A 17,121-nucleotide genomic window follows, 5' to 3' on the forward strand; every position below is an offset into this window, starting at 1 on the left:
CTGTTGGGCATTTAGGTTGCCTTGAGGGTTTGGCTTTGTTTTGTTTTTGCAATCATACAAAACACTGTTTGGAATTATTTGAACAAACTATTTTTCCCCCAGAATTTTTGGTTTAATGAACTGGAATAATTTGTAGCTTTAGTTGTGGATTACCGAAATGATTTCCAGAGATCTTTTTCATGTTTTCAATTCCACTAAGAATCAATGAATATACCTATTTCTCCAGAGCACTGAGACCATGTATTTTGCTGCTTTTAGACACTTTTGCCAATGTGATGGTAATGAAGGGACACTTCAAAGTTGTTTAAATTTCATCTCTCTGATTATAAATAGTTGGACTTTTTACCCCAAGTAACTAATAACAATTTATTTTTTCTTTGGAAAGCCATACTGTGACCATCTATCCCTTGTGGTCTCAGGTTTCAGATGAATATTTCTGCAACTTCCCTAAAAATTTGGGATAAAAAGTGTTGTCACATTGTCCGTAAATATTATTATTTAATTTTAATTTTAAGCCATTCTTACCATTGTATAAAGTTTTCATGTTTAGCATATCTTGATATTCTCTTCTATTATTTGTATGTTAAATGCACCTATCCCTTCAAAATGGAGATAAATTAACTTTTAAATTCACTTCCAAATTTTCCAATTCTTTCTAATCATTCAGTCCATTTAATTGCTCTGATTCCAGCAGTTACCCCAGTTTACAGGCAATGCCACAGAAGTCTGGGAAGCCACCCTTGACTGCCCCAACTGCCCTAAGACCTCCCCAGCACTCAGCATTCAGATGTGTGTGAAGGAAAAACAAAACCACAAGTCTCAGGACAAGGGAATAAAGATCTAGATAGATATACAGCTAAAGGGATGAAGCAAATAGACTCTCCCGCTCAAGGAACCTCATACTTCCCATGTGGCCTGTGCTATGTTGACCACTGGGGGTACAAATCCAAACAACAATAACAACAAAAGATGATCCCTGCCTTCAGGGAGATTGTCTTCTAATGGGGAGCTGAGGAGAGAGGGAGGCCTGAGCTTCATGGAGCTTCAGCATCATTCCTTGCACAGCTCAAGATAAGGAATGCCATTTTTAGAGTCAGATGATGTGGGGTTAAATCCCAGGTCTCACAATCACAAGTTCTGTGACCTTAGGAAAGTCACTTCATTTTTGTGGTCCTCAGTTTCCTCATCTCTAAGCTGGGGATACTACTCTCTATCTTACTCTACCTCCCATGGTGAAATCTAAAATCTGTTAATGATATCGTGGGCAACAATTTTCTTCCTAATTCCAAGTTATTGGCCTAACAAAACCAAATTTGGTTAGGCTAAGAGCCACATGAATATAGAGAAAGGGACAGATGTGAGAGATGTCCAGTATTTAGGTAACGATAGTGGAGGGCAGGAAGAAAAAGAAACGATGAATACTTCTACAACTCCATTTCAGAACTGGGTGACTGGAAACATGGTAGAACTCTCAACACAAATAAAAATGTTCAGAGAATTATGTTTTCTAGGGAATTAGGGGGTGAAGCCATGTTTAGGGTAGAATTCTATGATGATACAACCAAAGAGACCAGTTCTAAGAAGCTACAATATTATAAGAAATATTGGGAAAGCCAAAATTCCTGAAATGAACTTGGAGAGCAATGTATCTAGAACTGAAGTTTCCTGCAAGGCTCACAATGGGAAAAGGAGGAAGCGGGAGAGAGGTGAGGAAGGGCAGGCAGGGGACAGTCAAGCTAAGCAGGCCTTGAGTGTGAGGCTAGGGAGCTGAGACTCAATCATGGGGACAATGGGGAGTTACTGAAGGCTTTAAAGGGGAGGCATGCATTACTGCGTGAGGACCTCCCTGAAGGCAGTGTAGGGCAGAGAGGGGATTGGAGGCAGGGGAGGCACATTTAGGAGGGCAGTGATAGGAGTCCAGTGCATGGCACGAGGTGGCAAAGCAATGGGCAGGAGCTATAGAAGTGAGGCTGCAAAACACAGGAACAAAAATCAGTGAAAAGCAAAAACATTTGATCCAAGGGATCCAGCAAAAATAATGAGACCACTCTGAGAAAAACAAGGAAATTGGAAAAGGAAAGATTTGTTTGAGAAGCAAGAGTACTCAAAATCATACAGGTTGACCTTGAAGCCATGGTCTCTGATGTAAACCCAAGCAGATCATACACAGCTACGTATAAGCAGAAAAACAAAAAGCCATGCCACTGAGTGGTGTTCGGTGACTAGAATTTTTTTCTTTTGGAAACTTTTTGGCAGAGGTTGGAGTTGTTCTTCTGTGTTGCATTACAACAACCATGCAAACCCCTTTCTTTGTCTTATTGGAATCCCCAGTTTTTAGCACAGTGCCTGGTGCAGAGTAGACACTTCCTAAAGGTTTACTGGATCACATTGAATTGACTTAAACTAGATGGTGGTTGAAGTATCTTCTGAATCTAAAGTGGTATAATGTACATCTTGAATCTTGACTATCATTGTCCTTGGTTGCTATGGACTGCCTGTGGAAGAAAGGAAGCCTTTTCCGATCCCCTTTGCTACGAGGGCCCACTCCTCCTCTAGGAATCTTGGACAGAACTCTAGTGTTCCTAGGTATGACCCTTGGATGGTTACAATTTGGATATTCTCAGAACCTGTCATAGAATCTTGTGTGTAATAGGTGCTTAAGAAATACCAACTGGTATGGATGGGACCCACACAATTGGGTATCACTGAAGTATTGGAAGCCAAGAAAATGATGTGTTACAGTTCTTAATTACCTCACAAGCATGATGTCTCAACACTGATCTTTGCCAGTAAAGATGGACAGGCTTCAAGTAAATGAGAGTTCTCAATACCCTCATAGAGGGCAGATATGCCTTGACTTTCAGATTTATTTCCAAGCAGGGCAGGAAGAAGGAGAAGGGAGGAGTAGAGTTTCAAAATCATAGACTCTTTAAGACAGAAGATGTCTTAGAGAATCTCCCTCATCCTTTCTCTTGCCTTCTTCCCCTTCCTCCTACCTCATGTCCTCTCTGCCCTTTTCTCTCTCTGCTCATGTCTCTTTTAATCTCTGTATCTGCTTTTCTATGTTTTTTTTTTTGGTCACTTCCTCCCCTTATTGATTGTGGGAAGTCTCCTCTAGCACCAAGATCCTATGATTTTGAAATCTATAATTATTTTATTCTAATAAAAGTGGTTTAATAAAAGTCAGCCCATACAATCCTTATTGAGCAGTCAGGATCTCAGGGTGTTGTGCTAGATGCCACATGGCCGCCTGAGCTTGTCATTTCCATTACAGAAAAAGACACTAGGCACATATTAAGACGTAGATCAGAGCCAAAATAAATAAAGCAGCTAAGATTCCCATTCACTCACACTCTGGACAAACTGAGGGTCTTTGTGAAAGTCAGGAAGTAGTCCAGATTCTTTTTCTGGTTATATTTTTTCATTGAGGAATTATTCTCTATGGTCTGTTAAACATGACTTCAGTGAGAAAAAGGGGATTAACCTCCAGGCAAAAAGGAAGATTTCAATCCAGTTGATCACAGAGATTGCTAAATGCTAACTGTACAGTGAGCAACATGTGGTCAAGTCAAGGTTGGGAATGGGTAATTTTCTTTTAGTTCATAAAAATGCATTGGCTCCCAGAATGATAGCATTGGCCACCAGCACTGACCTTCCTCTTCAGCTTTTCTCGACTTCTCTGAGTGTCAGTATTCCTGACAGATGGTCCTCCAGTCTCTGCCTCATGCCCCCAGTGGGGAAGAGTATGTTACCTTCTTATAGAAACTCTATTTAGATAGTTATGTGAAGCCCAATTCCACTGGGTGTTTTTCAGTGAACATTTATTGTTCCCTGGGTACAGTGCATGGGTAACTAGGTGTGGAGAGAGAAAGAATATTGGGAAAAGCAATGGCCTCTGAGTGAAGCTTATAACAGCAGGCAGATAGGACAAAATGGAGATGAATCTAATGATCCACATTAGATGGTCTGTCCATTTACCTAATGCAAAACAAAGGGCTGTCCTAGGTCTCAGTCAGGGGCTCTTGACCTAGACTCAAGGAAATTGTTTTGTTTTCTTTTGTTTTAATATATGTTTTCAGAACTCTAGTTCGTTTCATTGTAATTTCATATACTTTAAGCATTTGAAAGGGTTATTCTGAGAAATGTGGAATAGTTTAATTCACTTGCCATCTGGGTCCATGACTCCATTACCAGACCTGGTGACTTTATGGTGGATGCAACTTTGGAGCAGGAAGCATCATTCACACTCCAGTCACTTCTGCTTTTGCTTGGTTTTCCTAAATCCCTAAGCCCAGGACAACTCTGAAAGTATTTCTGTTTGGTGACTTCCTTTCATCTTCTCTCCTCTGAGTTACATCCTCACTCAGACTATTTTTTCTGATCCTATTTTTTCATTCACTAAAACTCCAGAAGCTCTAGCCAGAGGTCAGAAATATTAAGACAGCAAGTATGGATTCCACAGGACGAGATCTTGCTCATTTAATCAACCATTCACTAAGCATCAGCTAAGTAACTACTGTATGCTAGATGCATGTTAAGTGCAGGGTACAGAAAGATCAAAAGTGATCTGTCCCTGTCTTCAGGGAATTTGCAGTATAGCAGGGAGAGGTCCTTTTGGTACATAGAACACCCTTAATGACTCACAGAAACATCAACCAGTGCCATGATGGCAAACCTTGCCATCCTTATTATTCTCTCCATGCTCTGCCATTTGCTGATCACCTGAAAATCAGGCACTCTGAACCAAAAATAACATCCTAGTTCTAGTGTGACCAGCCCAGAATACAGAGAGAATGTGATTTTCCATGATCCAAACCATCAGGAAAACTGCTTGGTAACCTTTAATGCTTTCAGTTGCTTAGATTTTGCAGGTAATTGTCCTCTTGACAGACACTGTGTTGTGTGTGTGTGTGTGTGTGTGTGTGTGTGTGTGAGAGAGAGAGAAAGAGAGAGAGAGAGAGAGAGAGAGACAGAGAGAGAAGTACTAATGAAATAGGTGGAAAATTCATAGAGAAGCCCAGAGTATCCAGAATGGGAGATACTTTGGGGCAATCAAAGGAAGTCACCAAACCTGAGTTCATTTGAATTCATTTTTCTTTCTGCCAATTAAAAGGAACCTCATTTTTGACAAAGGGTCAATGTATTGTTTTTGGGTAAAGTTGCCTTATCTTTTTTCCCAATTCAATGAACATTTATTAAGTGCCTACTGTGTGCCAGGAACTGTGCTAAGTGCTAAGGATGCAAAAAGAGGCCAGAGACAGTCTCTGCCTCAACTCTAAAGGGGGAGATAACATGGGATAAATAGGAAATTTTTTTAAATTTATTTTTAGATTATGACATTCATTTCCACAAAATTTTGAGTTCCAATTTTTCTCCCTATCTCTCCCCTCCCCCCACCACATAACACCTTGCATTCTGATTACCCCTTAACTCAATGTGCCCTCCCTTCTATCACACTGCACCCTTCCCTTATGCCCATCTTCTCTCTTTTCTTGTAGGGCAAGATAAATTTCTATACCCTATTACCTGTATTTCTTATTTCCCAGTTATATGCAATAACAATTCTCAACATTTGTTTCTAATACTTTGAATTCCAACTTCTCTCCCTTCGTCCCTCCCCACCCATCTCCACTGAGAAGGCAAACAATTCAATACAAGCTATATATGTGTCGTTTTGCAAAAGACTTCCTTAACAGTCATGTTGTGTAAGACTAACTATATTTGACCTCCATCCTACCCTGTCCCCCCTTTATTCTATTCTCTAATTTGACATTGTCCTTTCCCAAAAGTGTTTACTTCTAGTTACTCCCTTCTCCCATTTGCCCTCCCTTCATTCATCCCCCTCACCCCACTTGTCCCCTTCTCCCCTACTTTCTTGTAGTGTAAGATAGATTTTCATATCAAATTGAGTGAACATGTTATTCCTTCCTTAAGCCATATGTGATGAGAGTAAGCTTCACTTTTCCTCTCTCACTTCCTCCCTTTTCTCTTCCACTGAAAAAGATTTTTCTCTTTTATGAGTGAGTCTGCCCCATTCCATTTCTCCCTTTCTCCTCCCAATATATTCCTCTCTCACTCCTTAATTATATTTTTTATAGATATCATCCCTTCCAATTCAACTCAACCTGTACTCTATATCTGTGTGTGTGTGTGTGCATGTGTGTGTGTGTGTAATCCCTCCCCCTACCCAAATACTGAGAAAAGTCTCAAGAGATACAAATCTTATCTTTCCATGTAGGAATGTAAACAGTTCAGCTTTAGAAAGTCCTTTATGATTTCTCTTTCCTATCTACCTTTCCTTATTTCTCTTGATTCTTGTGCTCAAAAATCAAATTTCTCTTCAGTTCTGGTCTTTTCATCAAGAATGCTTGAAAGTCCTCTATATCACTGAATGACCATTTATTTCCCTTGAAGTATTATACTCAGTTTTATTGGATAGGTGATTCTTGGTTTTAATCCCAGTTCCTCTGACTTCTGGAATATGCTATTCCAAGCCCTTCAATCCCTTAATGTAGAAGGTGCCAGATCCTGTGTTATCCTGATTGTATTTCTACAGCACTCGAATTGTTTCTTTCTAGCTGCTTGCAATATTTTTTCCTTGACATGGGAACTCTGAAATTTGGCCACAACTTTCCTAGGAGTTTCTCTTTTAGGGTCTCTTTCAGAAGGTGACCAGTAGATTCTTTCAATATTTATTTTACTCTCTGGTTCTAAAATATCAGGGCAATTTTCCTTGATAATTTCATGAAAGATGATGTTTAGGCTCTTTTTTTGATCATGACTTTCAGGTACTCCTATAATTTTTAAATTGTCTCTCCCAGATCTATTTTCCAGGTCAGTTGTTTCTACAATGAGATATTTCACATTGTCTTCTGTTTTTTTTTTCATTCTACTTGTTTTGTTTTGTAATTTCCAGGTTTATCATAAAGTCAGTAGCTTCCATCTGTTCCATTCTAATTTTTAAAGAACTATTTTCTTCAGTGAGCTTTTGAACCTCCTTTTATATTTGGCTAATTCTGCTTTTGAAAGCATTCTTCTTCTCATTGGCTTTTTGGACCTCTTTTGTCATTTGAGTTAGTCTATTTTTAAGGGTATTATTTTCCTCAGCATTTTTTTCAGTCTCCTTTAGCAAGCTGTTGACTCGCTTTTCATGATTTTCTTGTATTGCTCTCATTTCTCTTCCTAATTTTTCCTCCACCTCTCTTACTTGATTTTCAAAATCCTTTTTGAGCTTTTCCATGGCCTGACACCACTGCATATTTATTTTGGAGGTTTTGGATGCAGAAGCCTTGACTTTTATGTCTTCTTCTAATGGTATGCATTGTTATTCCTCATCTTAAAGGATGGAAGAAAATACCTGTTCACCAGGAAAGTAACCTTTTATAGACTAATACTTTTTTTCCCTTTTGGGGGCATTTTCCCAGCCAGTTACTTGACTTCTGAATCCTTTGTCAAGAGGAGGGTCCTAGTGCTCCTCCTCACCCCAGGACTGTGCTCAGGGCTGAGATTCAGATCAGCTCCTCAATTCCCCCAGGGGCTTTAGGTGGAGTGCTTCACAGATGGATGCCACTGCTGCCGAGGGCCCATGCTAGGGGGACCATGCTCCCCTCTCACCCAACCTTCTCACTGACTTTTGAAGCTTTCTTTGGCACTTGTAGGTTGAGGGATCTGAGACCCTCCCTTCTAGGGATTCTGTACTGGAGGCCTGTTCCTCCTGGTGCCCTGTGGGCAGGGCTGGGCTCCTCTCTACTCAGAGTCCTGCAGGATAGACCTTTCCTGTCAGCCTTCCAGGTTACCTTTGGCTGGAAATCTCTTTCACTCTGTCATTCTGTGACTTCTGCAAGTTGCCTTATTTTTAAAATGAATGGATTTGCATAGTTATGATGACTATAGAACAATAAACCTATTTTGCCTTTGTAATAACAATCTCAATTTACTTGGAGACTGGAGAGGCCCAATTCAGAATCCCATATGCCATAAATATTAGTACTGGGAAAGTCACTTTGTTTCTCCGGATCTCAGTTTAGTCATCTTTAAAATAGGGATAATGATACTTGCTGAATCTTCCTAACTCAAATTTTCAAATGACATAGAAATATGACAGGTTAGTCTGTCTCTTTGCAAGTTAAAGGAAGCAAAGAATTTCTAACCTGTTGAGTAACTCTGGGTGATGTATTTCTGTCAGAATTCTAGAATGTATTAGCCCATGCTTGAAACAACCATCCAGACTCACTGATAAATAATCTTACATCGAATTAATATTCCAGATAAGTATTGTATGACCTTAGACATAAAAGGTTATAGGAAAAAGCACCTGGCAATGCATGTGGAGGACAAGAAAAACATTTCATTTCAAGTCACAAGGGCATCCACGTTTGCTTGGTCCTTGGTTTGCTACCTTAGAGTCATCTTGATTCCTCCATCACCAGTTTGAGGAATGTACTCTCTGTTCTCCAATTATGTGGCTTTCATATGTTTGAGTTTCTGGTGTATGCCCCTTGAGAGAATATGAGACCACTAAAGTCAGGGATTACTTCACTTCTTCCTTGGTATCTCCAATATCCAGCACACAGTAGGTACAAAGTATTTTCTTTTCTTACAAGGGGTTGCTACCACTCTAAGTAACATGTTAATCCCTACAACAAAATGGAGTAATGGGATATTTACATATTTAAAAGCCAGGACAAAAATAAGTCCTTTATATATCTCATATAAAAATCCAATTTTTAATATAATTTCTTAATTATGCTAACTTTTTTTGATCAGCAGCTTGGGATGAATAGTATAGAGTTAGTTACAAAACACTTTGCAAGAGTAGATGAAGTATGTTCATATGGAGATAGGTTTAAGGGAACTGTCCCACTAAAACCAGGACAAAGCACGTTTGGCCTCCAAGGGAGAACCTGTAAGGAGGGCAGAGTGAATACAATCCATATCTTCAATTATTTATTCACCTCTTTTATAGAAAAGGCAATCATTTTTTTCCCTCCTTGATCCCAAGGTAATTGCTGGGACTGATGTATAGAAGTAATAGGGAAGTAATTGGGGTTCAATTTGCCAAAAAAGTATCTCAATGATTGGACCTGTCCAAGATGTAATAAACTGGGAAGAAGATGACTTTCCCATTCCTAGAGATCTTGAAGCAGGATTGGATGACCCCATTATAGGGAGCATCATAGGGCAGATTCAGGCTGCAGGCAGGAAATGGGCCAAATCGTCTCAGTGGAATGGTCCAAATCTAAGCTTGTAATGAGCAATAGTGGGGAGAGCAGCAGTAGTTCTGTTTCCTTGATTCTATGAAATACTTGTATGATAGCAAGGGTCTACCTTCCCAATCCTCAATTAAACTGAAGAGATGGACCCTTATTCTCATTCCAGTGCTACTGTGTAGCAGTGAGATATGGCTCATCATGGCCACAAAACAAACAAAAAAACAACAGGCATCCCCCCAGAAGAAGGAAAAGGTACATGGTGGGATGTGAACAACCACAATGTAGAACCAACAAGGAACTTGAAAGACAAGGAGTAAAGGATGCCATCAACAAATGTGAGAGGAAGAAAAAATGGAGTGATCCTGGAGCAACAAAAAGAGACATCCGAAATTCTGGAAAGCTTTACTGGTACCAATGTGACACAGGGAGAAAGTAAGGAAGGTAGTGTGTGTGCCTATACATGTGTGTTGGGGGAGGGGGTGTGATCAATGTATGGGAGAACATGGGCAACAGTCACATGGGAAGTGTAGATGCAGACAAGATCTGCATCCCTGCAGGGGGCTCAGTATTAAGGAAGTCCCAGGACCACTGGAGAATGACCATCTCATGATCCATGTTCTAAGTTTAACTTTTCTACTTAGGTTTCTTTTCTTTTTTTTTTTAAACTAAGAATTTGCTTTTTTTGAATCCTGTAGCACTATGATTATGCGGATGATTATATTATCAGTAGCAGTAATAGAATTTAGTACTCTAAGGTTTATAAAATGCTTTATAAATATTATCTCCTTTAAGCTTATCACAGAGTTAAGAGTAATTTCCCTCTTATAAGTTTCTACTAGCCGCTTCTTGAGGTTTCCTTTTAAGGGAAAAACAAAATCCCAGAAGACCCTGTGGGGACACTAACATTATTTTCCTATGGGGTATAAAGCTTCTCTCCACCAGGGGTACAGAGTCTCTTGGCACATAGGGTAAGAGCTCCAATCTTTCCCCCATCCCCACATACACATTCCCAATTGCTATCATGGGTTCAGCACAAGAGTAATTAGAAATGTGGAACATGGATGGGGTCCGACTGGACTGCAAAGTCAGGACCAACTGTGGCTGCATTCAACAGGGCCAGAGGCTGGTAGGTGACAGACTCCTTTTCTGCTTTCTGAGAAATAAGCTTCTCCAACAGCTAAGTTTCTAGTGAAGTCTCCTCCTGAGTGCTGATTGGCTCTACTGAAAAGCCAAGACAAATAGTGTTCCAAAGAGAGAGTGCCCCCAAGTCAATACAAAATTATTCATACAGAATCATGGAGCAGAGAACATTAGTCCAGATGGCCACCAAGGCACTGTTTCATGTGTATTTTCATTACTCCCACCATGAGCAAATGAATCAGCTGCTGAAATCTTAGGTTTTAGAATTAATTATGGTCAATGGAAAAAAAAATAACTCTGAGCATATTAGTACTGTCAGGGATTCACTTGCAAAGAAGAGCTGTTACTTGGTGCCCCAGAGGTAGAAGGGATAATGACATTGATCCAATTAGTAATTAGATCCAATTATCTATGCCATGGGATCACCTGAGAAAGGAGACTGGCTTATAATAATTAGCCTCTGTGGAGGGAGTAGAAGCCTGGCCCAGCATATTCTGAATTTTGTCCTATGCTGTCTAGAGTATCAGAGAAGCATAGAATTTAATTGATGGCAGGGAACCTGGAGTCATTTAGTTCAGCCCATACACGGAAAAAGAAGAATCATTTCTGCATTGCAGACAACTGGGTGTCATTCAGTCTTTGTCTGAAGTCCCCCTCCAGCAAGGGGACGCCCACTGCCTTTCAAGGCAGCCATTATATTTTGGCAATACCTTAATTGGTAAGGTTTCCCTTTTGCTAATTTCAAATGTACCCATCTAGAGCTTCCCATCTGCAATGAACTCCAGTGCCTTCTGATAAGCACCAAGATCGAATAGAAAGCCCTCTGATTGGAACTTAAGGATGTGTCTGGGCTTCCTCTACCATATTTTTCTCTGAGGACCTACCATCCAGCTCTTCAACAACCTTCTTGCCAGGCCTCTACAGAGTATTCTGCTCTCCCTCCTCACCTCTGCCTTAGTTTCCCTAACTTCTGCCCAAAGTCAGTTCAACCCTACCTTCTGCAGGGCGCCTTTTCCAATCTCCCCATCACCACCCCCACAGCTAGAGTCTTTTTTCAGAAATCACCTGCCATTTGTCCTGCACACAGCTGGTGTGTAGTTATTGACATGCTCTCTTCCATGTCATAAGACCACAGAAGTAGGGCTGGATGGATTAGGGACCACTGAGTTTAATCCCTTTGTTTTACATTGAGGAAACTGAAGCTAAAGGATTTGCCCAGGGTCACACAACTAGTATGTCCTTGAGGCAGGATTTGAACTTGGATCTTCCTGACTCTAAGCTCAGAACTCTAGATTTACTCTCCCCCCTCATGGTCATTTACTTGAGAACAGGAACAATGTTTGTCATTGTTTTCTCCTTTTATTGTATCTCTCAAGGCCAGTAAAGGGCTTGGCACATAGTAGGTATTTAAAAAATGCTTGGTGACTTACTAACCCCCTTTGTGCCAGGGCATGAAGCCCATAGCCATTCTGGCAGATTTCCTCTGACAATCTCCCACTTACTCATCACTTCCCTAAACTGTAGCACCACAAAGCAGCTCACTTCTCCAGAAGTAGTTTAATTAAAGGAGGAGGACCATGGCCTTTTAATTCCTGGAAGTCCTGCCTCTTGGCACAGCCCAAACTGTCATTGTCTGTATGTCTGTTTGCTTTCTGGCCTCCATACTATATGGCAGACTCTGATGAGCAGCAGTCACTTGGTCTGAACCTTGATGTTTCTGGTGGAACAGGCTGGCTACATCCTACATCCTCTAGCAACTGGAGATACCATGGTGATCTCCAACCAACAAGCTATTCAAATATACATTTATGTTCTTTCATGGGAAAGTAAACAGTGGTCAACTCCCAGGTGTCCTTAGGGGAATTATCTATATTCATCCCAATTTGATCTTGACTTTAAAAGGTTTCTTGACAATACATGCTCAGGGCACTAACGTTCCTCCTCAAAGATTAAGTGATGGGTCCTTTTCATTCTGTAAAACAGTGGGAGAGCCACTTCTGAGAAATGGTAGTAGGGGAAATAGTTTGGAAGAATGGAAGTGACTTTGACTGAAAACAGAACTGTGGCTGTAACAGATTTAGGGAAAATTCTAGGACAATCACTGAAGCCCATCCATCTCCTGACTAACCACTTTCTGTGAGTCCCTACTGCCTGTAAGGTACAATACAAGCCCTACAGCCTGACATCTGAGCCTCTCCATAATTGGCTTCCCACTCATGTTTCCAACTTCATTCATTACCTACATGCTTGATGTTAGAAACAAGCTCAACTTGTAAGGGTTCTCTGACATTGACCCTCCAATATCTCCTATTGATGCACTGATACAAGCACCCTCTTACTTCTGCAATGTTTCCTTCCCCTCCTCTTCCCTCTACCTCTTGGACCCCACAGTTCCCTCCATGGCTCAGCTCAGGGATTTCATTCTCCACAATGGCTTCCTTGCAGCACCATCATGGTGCTAGGCACCATCCGTCTCGACATATAGTTTCTATTTATCTGTGTACAGTCTGACTTCCCCAAGAGAACAGAAGCTCCTTGAGAGCAAAGACTAATTTATGGTTTTATCTTCACAGCTTCAGGGCCTGGTATGCAGCAGGCACTTTTAAATGCTTTTTTAATTTTAACAACGTTTTTGACTGAGGAGTGTGGCTAATGTGGTATACGTGGCTTATCCTCACACATGGTTTCTTCCACTAGGACTAATTATTTTGTTAACTAATTGGAGGACAATGATGATACAATCCTGACATATAAATAAGGGGAAATAGTTTCATTTGCCTTTTTCTTTAACTTTCATGACTATTTTCCTAAAGTGTTCATGACTGGACAGTACTGTTAAATATGGATGAAGACATGATGTTTTTCCTGTATAGCACAGTCTAAAGCAGTGGTGCCTAACATGGAACCTGTACCAACCTCCATCCAGTCCACATGCAGCCTGCAGAGATCCTGATGGACAGCAGAGTGACCCTGCTTTCTATTCAAGTTGCACCCCACTGGTCATAAGCCTGGTGTTCAGAAAGTGTGCAGGATTATTTTATTATGAGAAAACCTGGATTCTGCTGTTGATTAGCTGTGTGACCCTAACTAAGCTATGTTCCCTCTCCATGTCCCCATTTCCTCATCTCAGATATTTTAAGTGAATTTGGAGAAGTTGATCTCTAAGTCCCCTCCCATTTCAGTGTGATCCTGTGGGAGCCCCACACTCTGTTGCCAATAGATGCTTCACCCCCAAGGTTTATTTGCTCCACATGGAAACATTTCCCCTCTGGCATGTATCACATGCAAAGTCATGTAAAGTAATAGGCAAACTCTGGTCCTAAAAGTCATCCTCTAGTGGAAAAAACATTGGGATGATTTGCATGGAAGTGATATTTACAAATGATAAGCAAGGGTCTTAAAAATTAAATGACAAATAGTAGGCCCCATTACAGATAACCATTCCTCCTCCCTCTCCTTCATCAGGGGTAGGAACTATGGGAACTGAATGGTGAATATTTTATCACCTCTTGGCACCATATTGGTAACATGTTTGCCTGCTTTTCTTTGTTGCATATGATGGCTGGATTCTAGGACCAGAGAGTCTGAGTTTTAACTAGAAAAGACTGATGAAATTACAAACTGTATGAATAAACATTTTAACACTTTGAGTGACCTATGACTCAAGAATATTCCCTCTATCATGCCCAACTTACCATGTATTTTATTGTTCTTAAGCTAAAATGTATTCTGAATGATCAATTTACAAGGTAGAGTGTTAGGTCACCTTTTTAAAGGTGTGACTTAATCCTTTGGAGCTTGAATACGGAAGCCTGGCGGGCAGAATTGACCATCTGAGGGCATTAATCATGTAAGCAAATCCTCTCCTGTGACCCCACTCTTTTCCTCTGGCTGCCACAAGCTGCCTCCTTGGGTTTGTGAGGAGACATGCTGTCCCTGGAGTTAGAAGACCTTGCCATCCCCTAGAAAATAAACACTGAGGTGTGGGTTGGAAGTGCTGCAATAGGTGGTCCACTCTCCCAGGAGGTTATTCAAAATTGAATAAATACTGTCAGTGTTTAACTTTCACATGAGTGGTGTGCTTTATGAAAAGTATTCTTTTTTTTACATAATGGGGGAAGTATGAAATGAATCAAAATAATTTACATCGTTCAATGGGGGGGTAGTGTTTCCCTAACAAATATTAAGTTAATTGTGTTTATTGATGCAAAAGTAAGGTCAGGTGCCATAACAGAAGATGACAGGAACACGATATGCTTGAGCTTTATTTGTGCTGCTTGGGATGAAGGTTAGCACATGCATGTACGTGTGTCATTATTTCAGTTTATGACTGAAAAAATATTCCTACTCAAAAGAAACAATAATATTGAACATTTATGACTCTTGGTGAAAGCTAGAGATCTCTTCAAAGTATCCTGTTGCACAAAATAACATGCTGAGGAAAGCTGATGCTGTATATACTTACTACAAAATTTGCAGAAAGGCAAAGTTCAATCAGTATCCATGACTAAAAAGTTTATATTTATCTGATCCAAATATATTTATCATATATATGTATACACACATGTATGTTTATATATATATATTCATCTATATACATAAATTCATTCACATATACATATACATAAGATACATGTATATATCTGTGTTTGGTATGGATATATGTATATATACATATATACACACGTATATGTACATACATACGCACACACACATAATAAAACCCAAGAAGTAGCCCTTAAGACAGCTTCATGTGCCCACTTCAGATCCTTGCAATGCCCCATATAGTCTGGAGAGCTCAGAGGCAGACTTGGAAACTGAGGGGTTTTCTAAGATTCTAAAAGACTCAGATCTTCACTGTGCCCTAACTTTCTATTCACGAGGTCCATGAGAAGTCACCCAGGCCCCTCTACCTTCTTTGTTTTATAAATGAGGACACTGTAACCCAGAGACCAAAAAGTGTACATGGGGCCAACCAGGAAACAAGTGTCTGTGACAGGATCTGAACTAGGTGTTCCCACTTCTAAAGTGCTAAAATTCATGATGCAATCCCCCTTTTCACATTCTCTTATTAGACTACATTCAAGGGATTTGCTTAATGGTAAATGACAACGTACAACCATCTTCTTTGGTTGAGAATGTGGGACTTTTCAGGCAGTACTGGACAATGTTATTCTTGATTCATTTCCTACCACAAAGGGCCATGGTGATCTCAGACAGGCTGGTCTCAGCATCTGTAGGGCTTTCATGGCAAGGAATGAAACTTTGTCCAATTGGACAAGAGGACAGACTAAGGAGTGGCAGGCAGAAGTTGCTTTTGAACAAACACAAGGAGAAAAGCAAAACTAGCCATTTCAAAGTCAAGTGGATGGAAGCAGGGAGTCACTAGGTTCCCCTTGGCAGATATTTAATTAAAGGTTAGGTGACTACTTGGTAGCACATTGTAATGCAGAATCTTATTAGGAACCACCTTGGATTAAATGGTCTCCTGAACCTCCAACTCTAACCTCAGAAACAAAATAAAATGTTTTCTTCACTATTACTTAAAACTCTGCTCCTTCCTTCCCTCACTATTATAATATGGCTTCCTTATCTTTCAGTTCTTCAATTATCTTTTTGCTCCAAGATAACCCTAAAATAAAGCAATAGGGTTTTAATTAAAGTTTGTACAGTACATACAATTTGCACTTCAGAAACCCATATAAAGGTTCATGACCTAATATGAGAAATAAAATATCCTATGGGGAGGGACTATATTAGATCTACATCATTTAAAGAAAATTCATATTGACCTTGGCCCTCAGCTTAGAAGCATATGGAGACTCCAGTCAGTACTCAGGAGATTGTACTTGGGGTGAATGAGGAAGTCATGCTCTCCATTCCAACATCATCACCGCTAAGTTTACCTGAATGGCGAGGCGCTGCACCCAGCCCTGCACACTCTCCTGAGCTAATAGGTAGACTCTACAATTACTGGTCAGAATTCAAGCCATCACTAAGTGCCTCCCCTTGGCTGGAAGGGGAATCATTTCCTTCAGGGGCCATACTTAGAGAACTGATATGTGCATAATGTTTTCTAAATTGTCCACGCTTTTAGAAACTATATTCACACAGCAAGAGCCTGAATAGAGAGAATTAAAAGGCTCACAGAATGGTTCCCATAGAGGGAGGGATTGTGGCAGTTAATCCAGTTATAGACATAAAGTTGTTTGTTTTTCCCTATTTTGTCAGTACTACAAACGTCCTAAGTTGTGAGGCTAATCCCATATGGAAAAGAATAACAGATGGACTTATATTTCAATTTTTGTAAAGTAAACTAAATGCTGCACAAGTTGAAAAAAATGAAAAAACTGCTTAGCATTTAACAGAAAAGTCTCTCAAGACATGACGTTGGGTATTAGCTAAGGAGGTTAATTGCAGGTGGGGGACAAGCGAGAACACCTTGCACACGCTGAGAAACAAAGACAGATCTTATAACCACAATACGTAATCTACAAACAAGAAGAGCCAACTCCTCCACCCCTTGCCCAGGCCAGCCACACTCACCCCTTCACTCCTGTCCTGGCTTCACTCTTTACTCTTTGGACATCTCTACAATGCTCCAGCTGGAGCATTCTGGAAGAACTCTTCTCCTCCGTGCCCCCTTCTACAATTGGGGAGTCCCTTTTTGAACCTCCATTTTAAGAAAATGTCCAGGTCAGCCATGTGTACTCCTTCTTTCCTCCTGGACTTGCTCCCAACTCCTCCATCATTTCCCCTCCTCATACTT

At 40.4% G+C, this 17,121-nt stretch overlaps 1 protein-coding gene across 8 annotated transcripts in view; it reads right to left on the reverse strand.

Annotated features, from left to right (window-relative positions):
• The window catches only part of DGKB (diacylglycerol kinase beta), a 686,362-nt gene that overhangs the window by 262,188 nt on the left and 407,053 nt on the right, over window positions 1–17,121 (reverse strand). The window lies entirely within an intron of this gene.

Source organism: Notamacropus eugenii, chromosome 3 (assembly GCF_028372415.1).
Source record: "Notamacropus eugenii isolate mMacEug1 chromosome 3, mMacEug1.pri_v2, whole genome shotgun sequence".
NCBI classification, from domain to species: domain Eukaryota; kingdom Metazoa; phylum Chordata; class Mammalia; order Diprotodontia; family Macropodidae; genus Notamacropus; species Notamacropus eugenii.